At 44.5% G+C, this 19,618-nt stretch overlaps 1 protein-coding gene across 1 annotated transcript in view; it reads right to left on the bottom strand.

Annotated features, from left to right (window-relative positions):
- The window catches only part of LOC138358833 (SEC14 domain and spectrin repeat-containing protein 1-B), a gene marked incomplete at its 3' end in the record, with an annotated part of 103,471 nt that extends 84,202 nt beyond the window's left edge, over positions 1–19,269 (bottom strand). Inside the window, 1 exon segment of the mRNA XM_069317071.1 lies at positions 19,179–19,269.
- Positions 19,270–19,618: the final 349 nt, after the last annotated feature.

The raw sequence follows: 19,618 nt of genomic DNA, 5'->3' as shown, positions 1-19,618 counted from the left end.
CCGAGAGCATCTCAGATGCTCTCGGACGTAGGTTCGAAACCTCGTCACGGCCCTTGTGGATTTGTTCACTCCCACGTATTGCTCCCTGATTTCTAGATCACACATACACAAACTACACACTAGTTATACCCAGTGGTTCTGGGTAATGAGCCAGTATCTATAACTCGCAGTTAACTTTAGCGAGCGCCTCTATAAGAAACTCGCAGGCTATATTTATCAAAGCAATTATTACGAGTTTTTCGTGGGTGGAGGTGATTAGAGAGAGGGGGGGGGTAGGATGAGGGTGGTCGGGGAGGGAATCGAGCGTGTTCGTGCAAGGATACCGTCAGCAGGTCCTAGACATGCAACACCATAACTATGGGTCCATGCAAGGAGCAAGGATACCGTCAGGAGGTCCTAGATGGTATCTTGTATTAGACGGCTGCCAAAGCATTCAAATATTTATTTACATGTGTTCGGAGTGTCGTTTGCCAACTCCTAAGCACCACCTTAACTCACTCCTCCATAGACAGGTAAGTGCAGTTAAGTACACACACGGGGCGAGAAGTCGGACTGGCGAACAGTAACGAGTGGAGTACCTCAAGGATCCGCGCTGGGACCAATTCTATTTCTAATATAAGTAAACAACATGTTTACAGGAGTCGAGTCCTGTATGTCGATCTTTGCGGATGACGGGGATTTAATGAGACGAATTGTGACAGATGAGTGTAGGATCGTCCACGGAGACTTGAACAAGCTGCAGAGATGGTCAGATAAATGGCTACTGGAGTTCAACACGAGCAAGTGTAAAGTTATGGAAATGGGAGTAGGCGACAGAAGACCAAATGGTCAGGACACAATGAAGGGAAACTACCTACCAATGACGATTCGAGAAAGGGACTTGGGAGTAGACGTAACACCTAATCTAACTCCTGAGGCGCACACAAATCTAGTAACGACGGGAGTGTACTCTTCGCTAGCACAAGTCAGAACATCATTCAGAAACCTAAGTAAGGAGGCATTTAGAGCACCTTACACTGCCTACATGAGCCCAGTCTTAAGGGTATGCCGTTCCATCATGGAGCCCCCACCTGAAGAAACACTTATGGAGTCTGGAAAAGGTTCAGAAGTTTGCGACAATGCTCGTCCCAGAGTTACGTGGGATGGGGTATGAAGAACGACTGAAGGAACTGAACCTGAAGACGCTAGAAAAAGAGGCGGGAGCGGGAAGATATAAGTGACATTTAGGGGGATTGAGAGGAAATAACCGAAATGTTCACACTGAATACCAACAGAAGGAGACATGGGTGGATGCTGGAAACTCAGACGAGACTGATGTTAGAAAGTTTTATTTGAGCGTAAGCGTAATGGATAAATGGAATGAACTAAAGGAGCAGGTTGTGAAAGCATATTCATAATATGCTTCCACAACCTGCTTAATTTTGAATACAAATTATGAATGCTTAATGAACAAAACTATTTATAATTTTAAAAGTAGATATGACAAGGAAACAGGACAAGTCATTGCTTTAAACAACCGGCGGCTAGAAAGGCGGGATCCAAGAGCCAATGCTCGATCCTTCAGGCACAAATAGGCGAGTACGTACACACACACACACACACACACACACACACACACACACACACACACACACACACACACACACACACACACAGAGGTAAGTGAGGGAATAGCTAACCAGGAACCACTGGAAGAGTTTGAGATTACCAGTGGGGAAGTAAGGAAGTGTTTACTAGAGTTGGACGTGACGAAGGCTATAGGCCCAGATGGAATCTCCCCTTGGGTTCTAAAGGAAGGAGCAAGAGAACTGTGCCTCCCACTCTCCATAGTGTATAACAAATCACTGGCAACAGGGGAACTGCCAGATATTTGGAAAGCAGCTAACGTAGTCCCGATATACAAGAAAGGGGATAGACAGGAGGCACTGAACTACAGGCCAGTGTCCCTAACCTGCATACCATGCAAGCTGATGGAGAAGATTGTGCGAAAAAAACTAGTGGAGCATCTGGAGCGAAGGAACTTTGTAACACAGCATCAACATGGGTTCAGGGATGGCAGGTCCTGCCTCACAGGGTTACTTTAATTCTACGACCAGGCAACAAAAATAAGGCAAGAAAGAGAAGGGTGGGCAGACTGCATATTTTTGGATTGTCAGAAAGCCTTTGATACAGTGCCACACAAGAGGCTAGTGCGAAAGTTGGAGATGCAGGCTGGAGTGAGAGGGAAGGTACTCCGGTGGATAGAGGAGTACCTAAGCAACAGGAGACAACGAGTCTGTGTGAGGGGTGAGGTCTCAGATTGGCGAGACGTCACAAGTGGAGTCCCGCAGGGGTCAGTCCTTGGACCTATATTGTTTCTGGTATATGTAAATGATCTCCCAGAGGGTATAGATTCGTTCCTCTCAATGTTTGCCGACGATGCAAAAATTATGAGGAGGATTGAAACAGAGGACGATAGTAGGAGGCTACAAGATGACCTGGATAGACTGAGTGAATGGTCCAACAAATGGCTGATGAAGTTCAACCCGAGTAAATGCAAAGTAATGAAACTAGGCAGTGGAAACAGGAGGCCAGGCACAGGATACAGAATAGGAGATGAAGTACTTAATGAAATAGACAGAAAGATCTAGGAGTTGATATCACACCAAACCTGTCTCCTGAAGCCCACATAAAGAGAATAACGTCTGCGGCATATGCGAGGCTGGCTAACATCAGAACGGCGTTCAGGAACCTGTGTAAGGAATCATTCAGAATCTTGTACACCACATATGTAAGACCAATCCTGGAGTATGCGGTCCCAGCATGGAGCCCGTACCTTGTCAAGCACAAGACGAAGCTGGAAAAAGTCCAAAGGTATGCTACTAGACTAGTCCCAGAACTAAGAGGCATGAGTTATGAGGAAAGGCTGCGGGAAATGCACCTTACGACACTGGAAGACAGAAGAGTAAGGGGGGACATGATCACAACCTACAAAATCCTCAGGGGAATCGACCGGGTAAACAAGGATGAACTATTCAACACTGGTGGGACGCGAACAAGGGGACACAGGTGGAAGCTGAGTACCCAAATGAGCCACAGAGACGTTAGAAAGAACTTTTTCAGTGTCAGAGTAGTTAGTAAATGGAATGCATTAGGAAGTGATGTGGTGGAGGCTGACTCCATACACAGTTTCAAATGTAGATATGATAAAGCCCAATAGGCTCAGGAATCTGTACACCAGTTGATTGACGGTTGAGAGGCGGGACCAAAGAGCCAGAGCTCAACCCCCGCAAGCACAATTAGACGAGTACAATTAGGTGAGTACACACACACACACCGATTTCAGGAATCGGTACACCGATTGACAGTCGAGAGGCGGAACCAAAGAGCCGAAGCTCAACCCCCCACAAGTACAACTAGGCGAGTACACACATACACACACTCCAGATAATTGGTATACCTAAGTATTGTAGAACAGGTTGATGACAGAGTGGTGTCCCACGAGACTTAACCCGCCAAACACACACCGAAACTACGACGTTGGTACAACGTTCGAACAAGTTTTAACACCTAACTAGTTATAACAACCAATATAGCAAGTTGTAACAACGTTCTAATACGTCATAAACACGTTAAGTCAAGATGTAACAACTTTATTACAAGTTGTAACAAACGGAAAATAGAGACAGTTATGGTTTGTGTTTCCAGGGATATTAACCCTTCCACTGCTCATAACGGCTGGAGCAGTTTTAAAGTACCGCGTAAGATTTCAAGGTCCTGCACATACAAGTAGCTCACATTTGCTTCCTCAGGCCTCCAATAACCCTCCTCTATCTTGAGGAGAAAATCCTGTCCCTCAGTTCCTTCTAAGCCTTAGTCAAAAGATGAGAATCAAGTCTGGCATTTCACCATCCAGCATCTGGATGTACTGCTCCTATCTTGAGGTTATCTTGAGATGATTTCGGGGCTTAGTGTCCCTTCGGCCCGGTCCTCGACCAGGCCTCCACTCCCAGGAAGCAGCCCGTGACAGCTGATTAACTCCCAGGTAGCTATTTACTGCTAGGTAACAGGGGCATCAGGGTGAAAGAAACTCTTCCCATTGTATCTTGCCGGCGCCCGGGATCGAACCTGGGACCACAGGATCACGCGTCCAGTGTTCTGTCCGCTCAGCCACCGGCTCCCTCCAGAGCCTCCTAAGAGATAAAGATGGAGCCTCCCTCCAGCCTCCTAAGAGATAAAGGAGCCAAGACAAATTATCCTTGGTTTAACAGAGGCACAAATAAAAAGTAAGGGTAAGGAAGAAATACAGGGAGCACAGAACAGAGGGAAACTACAACATATATACACGTGAGGAATGAATACACACAAATTCAAAGAGGAGCAGAATGAAAACGAAATAGCATCTAAAGTAACGACTTGGCCTTAACTACTACACAGCCACACGAGGAATAAGGCGTCAGTGACAATTTATCAGACTACACAAAACAGGCCCACATACAATGTCTTCAGTCTTCACAATTTTCACACATAAAATCTTCAGGCAAGTGTTTAAGAGAACCAGAGCTGTCTCTAGAAGTACGACATGCAATGAACAGGCACAACAACACAAGTGATCAAAATAGAAGTAACACCAGAGGAAACAAGTAAACTATGGATCCTAAAGAGAGGCAGCTGCAGCACTGTCTTGCTATGGTCTTCAACCCTCACTATATATGGGGGGGGGGGCGCCAACATGACATCTAAAAAGTGGCTATTGTGGTACCTCTATACATAAAAAAAAGGAGCCGTGAAACTACATGCCGCCATCACTAACTAGCATTCCCAATGAAATATTAAAAAATTAATAAATAAAGCTCGTAGAACACTTTGAACATATGAATTTAATTTCAAAGCCTCAGAATGCATTCAACAAAGAAAAATCCTCCTGAACGAACTCTCTAGACTTATGACAAGATGACAGCACTCGGACAGGAGAGAGAGGGTTGGATAGACTGCATTTTCCTGGACTGCCATGAACATTTTGACCCAGCTATCTCACAAACGACTACTAGAAAAAGTTCCTGCCCAGCTCTTGTGTAAACTAGAACACCCAGGCTGGTGTATCAATAAGAGTACTATAGTGGGTGAAGGAGCCTCTTTTAGGGAGATAGCAAAGTCACAGTAAGAGGAGAGATATCAACACAGAGGAGTTGTGTGTGGTGAACCCACAAGATTGGTACTAGAGCCCATCCCGTAAAGGTTTTACCATAGGAAGTAAGCTTAGTCTTAGTGTTTGTTGAATATGCTCGAAACTAATGAGACGAATCAGAACACAGGAGGACTGCAACACAATATGAACTAGACAATCTCCAGAGATACGAGAAATGGCTACTCGACTTCAACCCTGCCAAACGCAAGGGTATGAGGATAGGAAAGAAAACAACAAGGCCTCAAATACGGTACAGGATGAAGGAAAGGCAACTTCGGAGAAAGACTTGGGCGTAGAGATAGGTGGGATACCTCTACGCCCACCAGGTGGGCGTAGAGGCGTCCATCGGCGGGGTACATGTGGACGTCGCGCGTGGCGGCGGCGGTGGAGGAGAAACACGGGGAGTGAGGGGGTCGATATGCGTCAGTTGCATGATGAGATCCTTGCCTGATAGCAGCCATGGTCCTCCCACCCCCCCCCCCCCCACCCCACCACCACACTCAACTCCCTATTCCCAGCTTCTTCCTAGGTAGCCCCCCTAGCCCATCTTCCTCCTAGCCAGCCCCCCTACAGCCTAGGGTCCCTTGATCCAAGCTGTCATCTAGGGATCGCGTGCTTCCAGCTTTCTCCTAGACAGCCCGTGTTCTCATACCTCCAGCTTCCTCCTAGGAGCCCGTGTACAAGCATCCACACAGCTCCCCGTGTACTATAAACTGACCACAAGAGCAGGGACTTGTACAAATCCACAAGGGCCGTGACGAGGATTCGAACCTGCGTCGAACTTATTTCCCCTCTCCCTTTTTGAGTTTTCATTTCATGTTTTACCAATTCCTTAATGTAACATTTTATGTTTAATCAGAGTCCGTGTAGCACAAAGATTCAATGATTCGTAGGCAGTGTGGAAGGTGGTACACAATGCTATGAATCGACCTCAAAGATTTAATAAATTTCTGATCCAGTCTCAATAAGCAGGAGTAATGTAGCGCAGAGAAGGACTAAGGCAGCCCAAGCCATCTTAATTTATTACCACAGTCTTTCCGGGTTTTTTTTCCCCCCACACTCGTTTAGAAAGACATGGGGCCAGACTCGCGAAGCAGTTACGCAAATACTTACGAACGTGTACATCTTCCCTCAATCTTTAACGGCTTTAGTTACATTTATTAAACAGTTTACAAGCATGAAAACTTGCCAATCAACTGTTGTTATTGTTATAAACAGCCTCCTGGTGCTTCGGAGCTCATTAACTATTTAATAATTGTAAACAAAGCCGCCAAAGATTGAGAAAAAAAGTACAGCTTCTCGAGTGCTTGGGTAATTGCTAGAGTTGGATGTGACAAAGGCTATAAGCCCAGACGGAAGACATGATTTGTATCCTAAAGGAAGGAGCAGAAGAAATGTGCCTGCCACTCTCCATAGTGTATAATAAATCTGTGGTAACAGGGGAACTGCCAAAAATTTCGAAGACGGCTAAAGTAGTCCAGATAGGGGGATAGACAGGAGGCACTGAACTAAAGGCCAGTGTCCCTAACTTGCATACCATGCAAATTGATGAAGAAGAGTGTGCGAAAAAAGCTAGTGGAACATCTGGAGCCCAAGAACTTTGCAACACAACATCAACATGGGTTCAGGGATGGCAGGTCCTGCCTCACAGGATTAACAAAATTCTACGACCAGGCAACAAAATTCATGCAAGAAAGAGAGGGGTGGGCTGACTTCATATTTTTGGATTGCCAGAAAGCCTTTGATACAGTACCACACAAAACGCTTGTGCAAAAACTGGAGATGCAGGCATGAGTGAAAGGGAAGGTACTCCATTAGATAATGGAGTACGTAAGCAACAGAAGACAGCGAGTCACTGTGAGGGGTGAGGTCTCAGAGTGGCGAGACATCACCAGGGAGTCCCGCAGGGTTCAGTCCTTGGACTTATACTGTTTCTGATATATGTAAATGATCTCCCTGAGGGTATAGAATCGTTCCTTTCATTGTTTGTTGATGCAAAAATTATGAGGAGGATTAAGACAGAGGAAGATAGTATGAGGCTACATAAGAACCTCGACAAACTGAATGAATGGTCAAACAAATGGCTACCAAGGTTCAACCCGAGTAAATGTAAGGTAATGAAACTAGGCAGTGGAAACAGGAAATCAGACAGGATACAGAATGGGAGATGAAGTCCTTCATGAAACGGACAGAGAAAGATCTAGGAGTTGATATCACGACAAACCTGTCTCCTGAAGCCCACATAAAAAGAATAACATCTGCAGCATACGCGAGACTGGCTAACACCAGAACAGCCTTCAGGAACCTGTGTAAGGAATCATTCAGAACCTTGTACACCACATATGTAAGACCAATCCTGGAGTATGCGGCCCCAGCATGGAGCCCGTACCTTGTCAAGCAAAAGACGAAGCTGGAAAAAGTTCAGAAATATGCCACTAGGTTAGTCCCAGAACTAAGAGGCATGAACTACTAGGAAAGGTTGCGTGAAATACACCTCACGACACTGGAAGACAGAAGAGTAAGGGGAAGACATGATCACAACCTACAAAATCCTCAGAGGAATTGACAGGGTTGAAAAGGATAAATTGTTTAACACGGGTGGTACGCAAACAAGGGGACACAGGTGGAAACTGATTACCCAAATGAGCCACAGGGACGTTAGAAAGAACTTTTTTCAGTGTCAGAGTAGTTAACAGATGGAATGCACTAGGAAGTGATGTGGTGGAGGCCGACTCCATACACAGTTTCAAATGTAGATATGATAGAGCCCAGTAGGCTCAGGAATCTGTACATCAGTTGATCGACAATTGAGAGGCGGGACCAAAGAGCCAGAGCTCAACCCCCGCAAGCACAACTAGGCGAATACACACACACCAGGTTCCAGCATGTGTAACCTATGCATGGACCGACATCCGCTCTAGTAAAGTTATAATACCACATAATCTAAACAGTATGACAAAGCCTTAAAAGTAAAAAAAAAATATAACAGTCACGCCCTAAATGGCTGTAATACTCAATTCTAGTAGAGCATGTTCGTCCCCTATACTGGGATGATCTTGATCACGAATTTAAAACATTTAATAACCCGCAATAGGTCTTGTCACCAACACCAAGCCAAACCTTTATTGTCAACTGATATGTGGAGCAAATTACTTGTGTTGCATTTCACCCCTATGCCGGACCGAGACAACAGTGAGCCTGGTTGGCTGTTATAAAAGTAGCTTGCCACTAGAGTCCAGCTTTACGGGCTAATCATGCCCGTGCCACCTCTTGGGTGGCTTAATCTTTATCAGAGTCCAGCTACTGTAGACCATCACCCTCCACCTCAACACTGGCAGCGTCCCACCACGGCGGGAGGGTAGGGGTGACTGAGGTGGAGTCTAGGGCGCCACGGGTCGTCGGCTGTGCTCCAACACGTCTTGGCTCGCCTCGTCTGTGTCGTGTTCTGTGGGTCAGGCACCTCAACCAGAAAATGCTACGCCATCTTTACCAATAAATAAGACTATAAAACAAACTTTTACATACAAGAGCCACGACTAACTCATTCAAAACAATAGAAAGCGTGCCACAATCTTCCCCATTCTTTTCAACCTGGCTGTCGTGTGTCCCATTCACACCGGTACTGTCAGCGTTGGCCTGTAAATCAAGCCTTACGACACACAGTGGGTCAGAGTTAAAAAGGTGCTGGCCTTCCCCAGCCCTGACACACCAACATCCGCCTCCTGTCGCTGCTGGGCCCCGCCCGTCCGTCCCGCCCTCCCGGAAATCAATGATGGGGGCAATTTGTGTGATGCACCTGTGATTGTGGTCCTATACCCGCGGCCAGTGTCCCGGACTCCTGGAGCCTGGCTAATTGTGACCAATGGCGCTCTACGCCAGACAGGAAAGGTCAGCCGGTTGTGGTGGTCATGTAGCGCTGATGTTGCCCTTCCAGTGATGTAGAGTTACAGACCTCTCACCTTTGTTGTGTCCTAATGGTAAGTAGCGGCCCGTTGGGGAGGGGAGCTATGTGATCAGTACCGTGCCGAGGCTGTGTCTCCGGCCTCACGCCCCAGCGTCTTAATTGCCTCCTTCCCTTATACAACAGTAATTTCAGCATTTATCACATCTCCCTGCTGTCACAGGCCAATGTTCCCCTCGTCGTATTTTTACAAGGCTTAATTATCTAAAGACCTTGATTACTTTCTTCCTTTTCGCCCATATCAACGTAGACGAACACATGGCCATACCAAACCTCTACATAAATATCTCCAGTCATGGTGCTAACGTTATCGACTACCTTCGTCTTACCTATATCAGGGGAAGTCAACGCACAACTCTTCGTTAATATTTACACGTGGGTAGAATCTCGCTAGAGAAGTACCCACACTTTGATATCGATGTATATCAAACAGATGCTAGGCATTAAGAAAGCTTTGGAACACACACTTGCTGAACACCGACTACACGTTATCATTCATAGATTCGAGAACTGCCATTGAAACCTTGCAACAAGAATATTGATGTGGCCACAAATGTTATAACATTAATGCAAAACACTCAAACACCCGGGTCGTCGAATATCAACTAGGTGCCAAGTCATGTAGGAAAACGTGAGAATGACATTGCAGACTATAAGCTGTAAAACTGGCACGATGGCAGGAAAATGTCGACAGTTACATACCATAAAATCAAGCACAGATTAAGAAAATAATTAGGAAGTAAATGCAAAAGACTTGGTGGCGAAAATACAGCGGCTGCAACATCAGGATCTGAGGAATTGTATAGGAATTCAACCAACTACTAAACACTTTTGACGAAAGAGAACAATAGAAAACGAGAAGTGCACTTACACAGCATGACTGACTGTTGCCGCTGGAGGCATAGGCTTCGACACCCATGTGCATGGGTATGTAGCGAGTAGATTATCCCAATAATATACTTGCTCCAAATGCATTGTTAATATTCCTGTCAACCTTTGGAGATGAATGAGGCGAGGTGTTGCCCGAGCATATAAGCAGCAGAATAGCAAACATTAACTAGTCTACTTTCAAGTGTGGTCTAGAGCAGACACTTGCGAGATACTGTACCGACGCTCAGTGCGCTCAACTCACACCAAAGTATCACCTGTGTACTTCTGTATATTCGACCAAATATATATATAGTATCTTAGTGTCTGTCTATTTGTCACCATACTTTACGTAACAATAGAATCGTTACAGGTAATAGGCCTCGATACCCATGTGCATGGGTAATAGGCTTCGAAACCCATGTGCATGGGTAATAGGCTTCGGAACCCATGTGCATGGGTAATAGGCTTCGGAACCCATGTGCATGGGTAATAGGCTCGATACCCATGTGCATGGGTAATAGGCTTCGAAACCCATGTGCATGGGTAATAGGCTTCGGAACCCATGTGCATGGGTAATAGGCTCGATACCCATGTGCATGGGTAATAGGCTTCGAAACTCATGTGCATGGGTAATAGGCTTCGGAACCCATGTGCATGGGTAATAGGCTCGATACCCATGTGTATGGGTAATAGGCTTCGAAACCCATGTGCATGGGTAATAGGCTCAATACCCATGTGCATGGGTAATAGGCTTCGATACCCATGTGCATGGGTAATAGGCTTCGATACCTATGTGCATGGGTAATAGGCCTCGATACCCATGTGCATGGGTAATAGGCCTCGATACCCATGTGCATGGGTAATAGGCTCGATACCCATGTGCATGGGTAATAGGCTCGATACCCATGTGCATGGGTAATAGGCTCGATACCCATGTGCATGGGTAATAGGCTTCGAAACCCATGTGCATGGGTAATAAGCTTACAGAAGAGGAGAGGAAATTGGAGAAATGACCCACAGACCACTGGAACATTACCCATGACAGTGCAGAGTTACAAACCAAATAAGACTTCTACCGAGTTTTAACAGCACAGAAGTTGTTAAACACATTGGCCATAATCTTACTAAAACCAACATACGAGTCACAAATACTCGTCTACTGCCTATGTAAGGCAGAAATAAGTAACAGCGGATCAGTCAGAGGCTTAGGGCCCGTGCAGGAATATCCCTGCAAAAAAAAAAAAATAGTACGTATAAAAGACTTATTGCGTCAAGCCATGCATTAGAACACCAGCCATGCAGAGGGCTGCACTAGAGCACCAGCCATGCAGAGGGCTGCACTAGAGCACCAGCCATGCAGAGGGCTGCACTAGAGCACCAGCCATGCAGCGGGCTGCACTAGAGCACCAGCCATGCAGCGGGCTGCACTAGAGCACCAGCCATGCAGCGGGCTGCACTAGAGCACCAGCCATGCAGCGGGCTGCACTAGAGCACCAGCCATGCAGCGGGCTGCACTAGAGCACCAGCCATGCAGCGGGCTGCACTAGAGCACCAGCCATGCAGCGGGCTGCACTAGAGCACCAGCCATGCAGCGGGCTGCACTAGAGCACCAGCCATGCAGCGGGCTGCACTAGAGCACCAGCCATGCAGCGGGCTGCACTAGAACACCAGCCATGCAGCGGGCTGCACTAGAACACCAGCCATACAGAGGGCTGCACTAGAGCACCAGCCATGCAGAGGGCTGCATTAGAACACCAGCCATCTACACCTGGCCTGGAGAGCCTGCAGCTGCCCATGTGGCGGGGTCAGACTGGCACACTGACGTCACCAGCTTCCACAACATTCCAGAGTCGCGGACCGTGACGATCTACGGATACATCTACTTACGCTACACTGACGAGCCCCTCTCAAAGGGCTACGGATGCATCTACTTATGCTTGACTGACGAGCCCTTCTCAAACGGCTACGGATGCATCTACTTACGCTACACTGACGAAGAAACGTTTCCTGGAGTCTTGTCATTCCTCACTTGAGAATGAACCTTGTCAGTCCATCCTCCTGTTTAAATAGTACTTATAGTAACGATGTGGACCATCGTATATATATAGACGTAATGGACAATCAGAAAGCTAAATTTAGTACAACTGAATTGGGACAAACCGGAAAAGGTTTTGTATTTATGTTGCTAACAAAACAACCTAAGCTAAGCACCCTAGACCTAATGCACGCTATCTGAGGCCTAATAGAGTACATACATGTCTTATACTAGGCTAAGGAACATTTAAGTTTAATTTTTAGCTTTTATTTTTTTCCAGACTATAAAGTAAATATCAAATTCTACTTACTAATTGTCCATTACGTTAATATATGTTCGATGGCCCAAGTAGGTACAAAAAAGTACTTTATAAACAGGAGGATGGGTTGACTTTGTAGCTTCGAAACGCTGTGTAAATTATAACAAGTACAATAAAATATACAGTTAGATTCTGTTCCTTTCGTTAACCTTTAACAAATATGACATTCGGAGAAGTAAGTAATTATCAAAAGAAGGCACCAAACCGGGAAGGCTATGTAGCACCATCAAAGTGCGAAATAATCAGAGGGGGCTAAATATCGCCAAGAATGCCAATACGGGAACAGAAACGCATAAGGCGAACAATATCAACAGTCTCCGATTCACCTAAAATTCTATCGAGGGACAAGTAACCGCGAGGGACGGTCGGGACATTCTGAGATATCCTCTTCCAATTACACAAAGATGCAAGATCACCAGTCAGAGGTACAGAACCCCGAAACAAAAACAATAATCAACTCGGAATATGCAGTCAGTTTTCAATTAAACATACATACATATATATTTTGTGTGTGTGCCTATTTGTGCTTGCAGGATCGAGCTTTAGTTTTTGGATTTCGCCTTTTCTAGCAGCCGGATGTCTAATGCAATGACTCCTCCTAGTCTATTGCCTTATCATATATATTTTAACAATTCATGAAAGGAGCTCGCTGCTAAAACCTGCTCTTTTAGTTCATTCCATTTTCCCACAACTCTTTTCCTAAAAAAATTAAAGTAAAATATAGTCCAACATCTCAATGTTGGACTATAAGTTTCTCAAGCTTACACCCCTTGCCCTCTTGTTCAATTGACATTTCTTGTCCGAAATGTCCATCATGAACATTTCCTCCTTTTCCACTGTCAATACCCTAAGTATCAGCCGCGTTCCCTTAAAGTTTCTATAATTTTTCTCACCCATCATCCTAACTAAAGTAATCATTCAGACACGTCAACAGCATCACAGATCACCACGATCAAGAATGTGATGCTCATTATCACATGATCACCACATACAAGATTCTCAGAGGATTTGAAAGGATAGATGAAGACTTTTTTTTAACACCGTAAGCACATGCACTAGGGGACATAAGTGGAAACTGAGTACCCAAATGAGCCACAGCGACATTAGAAAGAATTTTTTTGCGTCAGAAGTTAACAAATGGAATAAATTAGGAAGTGATGTGGTAGAGGCAGACTATACACAGTTTCAAGTGTATGATAGAGCCCAATAAGCTCAGGAACCTGTACACCAGTTGATTGACAGTTGAGAGGCGGGACCAAAGAGTCGAAGTTCAACCCCAGTAAGTAGGTGAATACAGACAATGTTACCGCAAACGACTGATCTTCACAAGGAACAGCTCACGAGATGCAGAGCATAAGAACCAGGACATTTATATATTATACAGTATACATTTTGCGATACGTTATGGGTTTAAACGTGTGTGCATACATTTATACACACACGTTTAAATAAAAGGCCTATTTAAAAAAAAAATATTCGTGAAAACTAATACAGAAGCCTAGCCTATGCCTTGGTATTATTGCAACCCAACCTCCAGAAATGATAGTGCTTATAGTAACAATTTGGTGGAAAGCACCAATATGTAGTGATGGACCACCATTTTATTTTATACAATTAATTTTACTATCCGAAAAAATAAACAAAAAACAAACTCAAATATTCCTAAGCCTAGTATAGTCCATATGTACTATATTAGGCGTAAGACAGTGTATTAGGCCTAGGAGTGTTCAAGCGGCTGCCACGGGGATGACAAGTTCCATTCGGTAGCAGTTAGCTTACTTCGGGATCCATCCCTTTTAAGGCTACCCAGTAGTAGACAGTCTGCCTCGCATGTCGGGTGTTCGAGGCTCCTAGTGCCCAAGGTGAATGAACTGTTACATCCACGGTCAATACAAGAGATATACATCACTTGTGAAAATATATATATCGATTATTAACCGTTTCTCTATTCCTTGTTTATCTATAGAATTTATCATTTATCGTATTCGCAGGGAACACTATACCAATATGGTAGCCTCAGTACGAGAGACTTGCGTGTTTTATAATGAACATAAAATATATACACTTACAATAAGATAATCAATATTTAGTGATGTATCGATAAAGCAGTTACAACATTTTTCCCTTGATGGCGCATTCTCTCCCCCCCCCCCCCCAACCCCCTTCCAGTGAGGCTGTGCGTTTTTTTCCTGCGGCTTGAGACGTCTACAGTAGGTGGCGAGCCCTCCTGACCTTCTCCAGGGTATTGACCACTCCAAGCTGGTTACCTCGGAGCCAGGTTTAACCTGAACTCTGAATAATAGCTTTACAAAATAACGTGACCCGCGCAAATAATCTCTATTACAGCAAAGGTCAATGAGAACTTCATACGACTTTGTGCACGCAAAAAATGTATTTAGAGGAACGTTCCGCAGATGAGAAATATTTAGAATTATTAGGAAAAGGAGATGAAAGACAGCGAGGAAAGATGGGAGACATGATAAAGGAATAGGCAGAGATTATTGTCCGACTGCCGTGAGGATTTGCAGTTGTTCTAGACGGCACCGTACACCCCCAGCAAGGTCTTTCCAGCACTCACTTGGCAGCATCCTCCGACCCCTGCATCCTCCCAGCACCCAGTGACACTACACCTTCAGGGTCCTTCCAGGACCATCTGAGCATCTCCTACGCCCCAAGAGTCCCCCCCCCCCCAGGACCCAATAGGTAACGCCATACATCACCTTAGCCCTTCCAGCAGCCACTGGACGACACCGGACGCCCAGAAGGGCCTCCCAGCACCCATTGGGTGGCACCAAATACCCCTAGGGTACTCCCAGCTCCCATTGGGAGCCACCAAATACCCTTAGGGTCCTCGCAGCTCCCATTGGGTGGCACCAAATACCCCTAGGGTACTCCCAGCTCCCATTGGGAGGCACCAAATACCCTTAGGGTCCTCGCAGCTCCCATTGGGCGGCGCCAAATACCCCTAGGATCCTCCCCGCACTCATTGGGCGGTACCATACACCCCCCTAGGGCCCTCGTAGTGGCCACAACCTTGTAAAACTATATTTTAATTTAAATATTATCTGCCGGCACAATTACTAAAGTGTAGTCATCAGCTGTACTCTAATACCTTAATTCTCGCCACACAACAGACGCGGCATTAATTTAAAACAATGTAATACGGGCACAGACAACATTCCGGAAAACATTTTGGTGTTAATCTCTCTAGTCTTTGGTGTAAACTTACCAGGGATCACACTTTTTTTGGTATTAAACTTCCCGTGAACTTCTCCCGGACTGAATCCGATCTTGGTTGTCAATAAGTTACTCGTGAGCATATTGAAAAGAAATGTGGGCACATAAGAGTTTAGCGGAAAACTCAAGACAAAGATGAATAACTCGAGTGGGGCTGATCAAAGCGGAGGCCAGCCACTGTGCCAGCCTACTAAACTCTACATTTATCCACACAGATATAGTCTCCTTTCCCTTCCCAGTCTCCCGCCCCAGACCACCATTCATATCTGCCTTTCAAATTCTTCCACACCAACTTCTCTGACTTAATTGAAATCCTCAGATTAGGCAAAATTGTAATAAATTGTCAATAAAGATGTTAATAATAACAAAGTATAAATCGTATACATTCACACAATGGAACTGAACTGTTTAATCAATCTCCTGCAATAACAACACACATTTGACTATTAGTTTTACATGATAATACATCAAACAGGCCATGTGAACAAGTGGATTAATACAGTCTCAGTAATCAAGGGTCAGAATCGCAGATTCTCACGACTGGTGTGTATTCAACCAGTCATCAACTATTGACAGTGTCAACAACGACTGTGGACGGAATATACAAAAATATTGACTTTTGCATTAGAAAAATGTTTAAGTTTTATACTATAATTTCATGGTATTATTATAGTAAAGAAAAGTAGGCTTTTGACAAGTCAGATTTATGGTTCGTCTATTCCCGTTTTGTTTTGTTCTTTAGAATTATAATAGCACAAAACAGGGCTCTTACGGGGTACAACATTCCATATTACATTTTGTCATCCATAATAGCTGTAAGTAATATTTTGGGAGGCTGGGTTGCGTATATCATATAGGTCACCAACATTCACAAAGATGTGTTAGGTCAATCTATATTATAAGTGTCTCTGTACAAGGTTAAAATTTCTTGAATGAAGTGCCTGAATTTCCAGGCACTTGGGGGGCTAGCCCCCCAAACTTTGCAAGGGGAATGGTATGGGTATGGGACGGACACAGGCTGGTTGGGGTAGGTATTATTGGTAATTTAAAAAAAGATGTACCCCCCATCCCCACCACCGTGTAATTTTCGTGAAATCTGAAATTAAATCGAGGATATGTTTTTCGTAGACTTCATTCTTACCGTTTACCTGCGTATTTTCCATGATCTATTCAGTTCATCGCTCGAAAACTATGAACTGAATTCATTCGATTTTGAATTCAAAATAGAATGAATTCGAGAAGAGGAAAGATGAGGGTGAGATGGTACATTGATGATAGTAAGTAGGGAAGATGGTTACGGAGAAGATGGTTATGAAGATAAGTGTTTTCAGTGTAGATATGAGGGGGAGGGGGGGATAAGAGGAAAGATGAGGGGAGGAGTTGAACACGGGGATGAAAAGGGGGAAAGTGGAAAGAGGAGGGAAAGAGTGAGAGGGAAAATATGAGGGAATGAGGGGGGAGAGGGAAAAGAGAAGGGAAAGAGAAGGTGAGAGGGGGATGGGGAAGGGAAAGCGGAGTTGGAAGAATGGGGGGCAGGGGGGGGGAGGAAGACAAGGCACACCTGGGCATTACCGGGTACCCCCTTCTCTAGTATTCCATAACAAACGTCACTTACATTGTGCAAAATACATAATGTACACGACCACAAATACCGTGCATTACACAAATTAATAGCCTAGCCTAGAGCAACCTAAACGCTGCCAGGGAAGGTGTCCCTGGTTACTAGAGTCCATGAGACCAGCAGCCTCTCCAACACCCACTTGAAACCTCATATATGGGATTTGTCTATATAATAATAGTTGTTAAAATACTGTATAAAAATCTATCGGTCAAACCGAGTTAGAAATCCTAAATACCTCCCAGCTTCAATGATATCTTTTACAGTATCTATCTCTTTTACAGCATCTATCTGTCAAAGGGAAGAATTCCGCATGTGCACGTGAGGTACCTATGGTAACTACTATACAAGATAATAGCAAATTAATATACAAAATAAAAAATAACCGTTACAGAAAAAGTTTTAATGTCATGTCAATTTGCGTTCGCCAATATTGCCGAGTTTAGTTCGTATATTATATTATATCCATCCTATGAACAAAAATTTACCCCAAACCACAATAATGAAATTATCTGCTGCCAATTATTTTGCCTTATATTGTCTACGTAGCATCATGCAGAGCATTAAATTTACATATCATATTTGAAGGCTAATATTTTAAATCCAATAATAAACGCGATTTGTATAACAATGTTTTGTAAACTATCCTAATGGTCCTATTCATGCAAATAACGTAATGCCTCATTTTAGAATAATTAGTAAGCTAATTAAGTTCTAAACTTAAAAGGGTCCACAACACTGCGCGTAGCCTAATAGTAAGGCAAGCCCAAGTCAAATACCTTGATATAATAATATCGGAATCCTAACGTTTAGAGAGCACAATGAAGCAAAGACAGCCACAGCCCTGAATATTATAATATGGTAAATGAGAACATTCAGAACAAGGGACGCCACTATCACTCAAGCTGTGATTTACATGTCAGGCTGCGAGCAGCTGCAGCCAACAACCTGGCTGACCAGCAGGAGGCCTGGTCAGAGACCGGGCCGTAGGGACGTTGAACCGCGAAATCACCGCAAGGTAGCCACACATGATGGCACTCTTGAGCACTGATGCCATCTCGTGTGAAATATTGTTCAGTTATCACCCTGTCAATTCAGACGAGATGGCAGAGCAGGAAAGTTTTCAGAGATGCATTACTGCCATTAAACAATCAGTGAACCACTTACTGCTGGGACACACCCGGTGCACTCAAACTGTACTCCTTGGAACGGTGACAATAGAGATACCTCATACTCATGGGAAATACTGGAAGGTCAGGTTCCAAACCTGCCCAATGAATTTATAACATAGGCTACTGAAGTGAGATATATGTCATGAAGTGCAAAATATATCTAATGCCATTTGAGAACTGTGTAAACATCAGAGGCCCACGATTCTTTTTTTGTGTGTGTTTTGTTTTAAACTTCTGCCAACAAATATATAAACTCTTGCTGGAACAACAGTGAAAGCTTTCTAGGGGGAATTGGATTAGTTTCTGTTGGATGCCGGATCAACCTGTCTGTGATGGTGACCATGCTGGCCCTTCGTGCCCACCTAGACAAATACTCAGGCTGATCCTGCAATCACTAAAGAAAGGATTTCCACAGGTTATGCTGTGGAAGTCGAACTCTCGAAACAGTTAACAGGTAAAACAAAAAGTTATCTAAAATAACCATGTATTATATAATTAAACGTAATGTATTTTTTGTAATAAAGCCGAGCCCACTCATTTTATATATACCAATAATGACTTTAAATACAAATCATGACGCTGACTCCTTGAATGCATATTTAATTAAATTTTGGAAAATCAATCGTTTTGACAAAATTTCTTATCGCCTCCGTGTTGCCAGGTTCACTTGGTTACTCACTAGTCCGTAGAAGAGGTGAGCAGCCGAGCAGGGAGAGGCGTCACCGGCACAGAAGAATATTTACAAGTACAGGTAGACCCAACACCTACATAGACACAAGACAGACACGTGGACACTCACGGGACACAGCGGCAGACACACCTACTCTCTGCACCGTCCAAAGAGGCACTGAACCTGGTGCAGCTGTAGGTCGACTGCCGAGTTATATCCCATTCACAACCAACACTGATCGTTTGATCATTATCTTTAATTAGTTTACCTCACAGTTTATAGATAAACATCTGATTAAACTAACACAGGCAGAATTAACATAAACCAACACATTTAACGTTACTTGGAGTGAAAATACCCAGAAAATAAGACAAAAACAATAAACATACTGAGAGGGGGAGGAATCAAGAGGTTACCTGGCCAAACGGTTCGCTCGGAGAGTTGCCAGCGACCAAATACCAGTGCTACACTCTCGTGTCTCATAGTAGCATCGTAAATGGGGAGGTGTAGCAAGAATGGTCGCTGAGACGGGGTTGGTCCAAGTGACCACGTCCAGGGGTGGGGGAGGC

Source organism: Procambarus clarkii, chromosome 86, assembly GCF_040958095.1.
Source record: "Procambarus clarkii isolate CNS0578487 chromosome 86, FALCON_Pclarkii_2.0, whole genome shotgun sequence".
NCBI lineage: Eukaryota > Metazoa > Arthropoda > Malacostraca > Decapoda > Cambaridae > Procambarus > Procambarus clarkii.
The sequence above is the reverse complement of the archived record's forward strand: the minus strand, read 5'-3'. Positions and strand labels throughout refer to the sequence as shown.